Here is a 4,813-nt window from a genome sequence, read left to right as displayed (position 1 = left end):
ACATTCAAATTGGAAGCTTTTTAACCTCAAAATTTTTTTATTGAAATTAACTTACCAGAATTCCTAAAAAGCAAATCCAGAATAGAACAAAGGAAGAAAGAACAAAATAATAATAACAATAACAAATTTTATTATATATAGTTTAAATATACTTGCTCTTGTGTAATTTTTGAAAATTCACTTTATTATTTGATAAATAAAGTAAATAATAAGTACCCTCGAAATTGAATTATTGTTTGTTTTTTATTTTTTATCCCAAGATGAAATCCAAATTGCAGATATACTTTGGTTTATTTTGTTAAATTTTTATGTTGTGGAATAAAAAAATGTTTACTTTCTTTACAACTGGTCTACAGGAAGACTTTTTTTTTTGTTTTAATTTTATTATCCCGTGCTGACCTTTGACACCTTTGAGGCCACTATTATACGAAATCGCAAGTGCGAAATCGAAAAAAGAGAAATTAGACAAAAGGGGATGTCGCAAGATAAAGTATGTAATTGAAATTAAAAAGGTTTGTCTACAGTTGCTGGTGGTTTGGCCAATAGGTCAAGACAATGACGAATGGATGGGTAGAATAGCGTGCTGCAATGTCCTCTTACTAACAACCTTTATGGCAAATAGTTCAGTTTTGACTTTTAGTTCGTGACACATCAATTTTTTTTTTCAATTATTACGTCCGTCAATTCGTTCGTGATATAGTTGCTTAATTTCATGAATATTTTTTGAAAACGAATCAACGATGTTTTTTAGTTCATTGTACAGTTTCCCCGTTACTGTTTTTCTGTCTGGAACATTAAATAAAAAATCTGAAACATTATTAGTTATCATCAACTTATTAATTACTATTTCTTATTCATATTATTTGTTCTAAACGAAATGACTATTTCTAAAATAAAAAAATATATGTTTTTAACTGTGAGCTAAAGATTTTTGTTTTGTCAGTGTTAATAGTAGAAAATTAAACCAAAATTTTTGAAAGATATCGATCGCTTGCCAAATTTAATGTTCACTTTTTGTTGATTTAAGATATACTCTAGGCAAATTAGAATCAAACATTATTGACAATGTTCATATTAGAATAATGGCTAAACGGTAATTTTAAAGTACAGTTAAATGGATAAAATGTATTTTTTTAAAAATACTACTAAATGTAATATATGTTTCAATTTCCAAAATCATTATTTTTTGCTGAATTAGTATGTTGTAGAAAAAATTTATTTATGTAGATCGTGTTGTTTTTCACGTTAAGTTGACGAATAGTTCTATTGTTTTCAATTAAACTTATAATTCTATACCTAATAATGATTTTTTTATTTGTTCATATTAAAATTCTTATATTGATGGAGAAAACAATTCAAATGTTGGGGATAATTTAATATTCTTCTTCAAAAGTTATTGAACTTCTTTGATACGTCATTGGCCTAGATCGTGTAAAGAACCTACCGGTCATTCCAAGGTTACTGATCCAAAATCAATAAAAATGAGACAATAAATAACAAAAAACAAAAATATTCTCAGATAGCTGAAAGGGCTGAGGGTACAGCTATCCATCTTTGTTCATTGCACATGGATTCTCAACCGTAAGCTTTGACAATACTACAAACCGATACTAAGTCCTAGTTCCGATTATTATTTGAAGATTGATCAATCAAACTTTCAAGTCTAGACTTGAATGGATAAAATGTATGCAGGAAAACAAGTATCCATGGTTTGTATTTTAGCGTTTATATGTTTTCAGTATAAATGTTTAATATGTTTTGCCTATAAAATCATTAGACACTTTAAACAGGAAAATAACATAAATGAAAGGAACTGTAAGTGGGAATTAAAATGGAAATAATACAAAACAGGTTAATTTATTTTTTATCAGATATTTTGTCTATTCTTGTTGTCCACATTTTCTTTTTTGGTCTGTTAAAAACACTTGAAAATTATTAGGACAAGTGTTTTGATAAATTATACAATTGCACTTCATGGATATTTATCCTTATTTTTCAACAATTGCTAAAAATATCTGGATGTATCCAGTACAATTGCACACCGACAAATTTATTAGTGCAATTTTAGGGATAGAAATAAATACGTCAATATACAACCCGTAGGTAAGTTCAAACCTAGCTTTAATCTTTAAACAATAAAGTTTTCTCAGTTATATGAGTTTTGTTTGAGCTCACGTAGAATTTAATTAATAAACAATCATTTATTTTCTTATTATCATTTTTTGTTTTATATAATTGCGTCATTATTTCTTTCCTTAAAAGAAAAAAAAACAGCTGATATTATTTTTCCAGTCATAATTCATACACTAAGTCTTTAGGACTCCATTTATATTCATGGCATAAATGTTTGTAATAACCTGGATCAGAGGTTTCCAATTGGCATTTAAGAAAATACTTTGAGAAATATATCAAGAAAAGTTAAGAACAAAAAATAAATAAGTTCTAATTATTAGAATCTAATAAAAATTGTATATATATATAGATATATATACATATATACAATTTTATATATATAACCAGGTATACGGAACACAATAGATAGTATTTTATTCAAAACCTAAAAATTGGTAATATGTAATATTTTTTAAAAATTTATTTAGTAGGTATTTAATAACAATCGAGAAAAGCCTAATAATTTTGGTAAAAATTCAAGATATCGTTCTAGATTTTACTGGAGAAACTTAGCAGTCTCATAATTCCAATGATGCAGGGTGGTGGGAAACTGCCCTTTTTGTGCAAAAACCTCTAAATGGTTTAAATCTTCTGTAATTCTCATGAATTACTATTTTATTCAGGGTGTTGAATTCAATGGAATTAATTTTTTTTTTTAATTTTTATATCTTAAGGTGTAAAAACATAAATATTAATTTTTTTAATAAATAATATGTTATTCTGATTCATACTAGTTAATTTCATTATTGTTCTTACCTTACTTTGGTTGCACCTTCGATGAAGGCTCCAGACATCATACGTCAATTTTTTTGGAAAATAGTCTCATCACAAAATTCAATGAAGCTCATTTTTTCTAGTCTATCAAAAATGTGCAAATCCGAATTTTTCCAGTATTACATCAGAAATGGCCGTAGAAAAAAAGATTTCATGAAACAAACCTAATTTTGAAAAACTACCATTTATACTTTCGTTAATATTGACTTGGGCAAAATATTTTTTGTTTGATGGTTTAAAACAAAATAAGAACAACCAGTAAAATCTCAATTTTAAGGTTAGGTCTACAGCTCACAAATATTGTTTGATGGGGAAAACCAATTATGGTAAATTCGTTTATAGGTATTTGAGTGTAAGGAACATCACTCATCAACTTGATTAGACACCTTTGGATGGTTTTTCCACCACTGTCGGTTTGACTCCAACCTGGGTGGCTTGACTTGAATGACAACTCGATCTTCTCACTGTGGTTAAAACAGGTTGTTACCTACAAGGTAACCCAAAGCTGTATGTTACAATTTGTTGAAGTTTTTTTTTTTATATTATCTTTTTATTTTTATTATTTCTTTATTACCAGGTCGGCCTGGTGGGCATTAAATGGTCATTACTAGTTTTCGTTTATAACAAATTGATTTATTGAATGATAAAAATAAATCATTTAAAAAAGCGTATAAAATAAAATAATAATAGTCATGGAATCAAAGATTGAATGAGAAAAAAAATTGACAAATAATATTTATAGAATTAACAAAATAAATTATTGACTTTATAATAAAACAGTTATTTGAGAAGAATAAAGCGAGAAAAATAATAATAATGACAATAATAATAAGAATAGACAAATATAGAGTTTATAGCAGAATCTCTTGAATTCGTCGGGATTACAGTGAATTCTATATTCAAAATACACGAATGCCCTCTACATGTTGAAAATCATACTTTTCATTCTGGATAAAATCAAAAGTAAGTTCTAATAATTTTGGTGCAATCCATGAAGTAGTACATTGAACCTTAACTGCCGGTAACTACAAATGGGATTTCGTAAACCTTTTTTTGATGAAATCATCCATCTATAAGGGTCTGTTAAATGCAACAGTTAACTGTTTGCTATTATTGCTATAAGTTGATGAATTAGCGAAAGTCTTCATTTAGCCTGGAAGATGCTCTGTGTTTAGCGTTATATCACCGACGATGAGCTGTACAAAGCCATCAGAGAGGGACTAGATCACATTCTCCGAGGATTTCATTACAGAGGCACGAACGTTACAAAAGGCAGCTACCGGTTCGCCCTCCCCTTCTCTCTGAGGCAAGACATTGGGCTGTTTGTTTCTTAAACGGATGCCTCCCATCGATAAGATTACCAAACGGTCTTATTTGTAAACCGTCCTCGGCAAGAGATTACAGGAGTCATCTGTGGCCCTGGCGCCTCGGCCAGATGTGTCCTAGCTCCCAACGCCGGCTCAGGATCTCATAAAACTTGAACAAATCTTTACTAATGAATGGAACATTTTTAAAGGTGTTATACAATACCCTCTCACAATAAACAGTGGATTAAAACGGGAACAATTTATTACAGTTTTTGATCGAAATTAGATGGGTAGTACAATGATTTAAGAAAAATATATTTTTAGCCGACTTCAAATGAGAAGGAGGTTATCAATTTGCCATGGTTTATAAGAGATATTTAATTCTATTGTGAACAATTGGAATCGATTGTTGTAGTTGCAGTAGGAAATAGAATTTCAAAGGTGCAGTGGCTAACTCAAGAAATCTAACTTCTTCTCAAAGACTAAATCCCAGTCTAAAAACATTTTCCTATAAGCTATGTATTTATTTATTTATATTATTATAATAGCAATTAAAGGTT

The sequence above is a fragment of the Halyomorpha halys genome, unplaced genomic scaffold (assembly GCF_000696795.3).
Source record: "Halyomorpha halys isolate HHAL.00 unplaced genomic scaffold, Hhal_1.1 Scaffold52.1, whole genome shotgun sequence".
Classification (NCBI taxonomy): domain Eukaryota; kingdom Metazoa; phylum Arthropoda; class Insecta; order Hemiptera; family Pentatomidae; genus Halyomorpha; species Halyomorpha halys.
The sequence above is the reverse complement of the archived record's forward strand: the minus strand, read 5'-3'. Positions refer to the sequence as shown.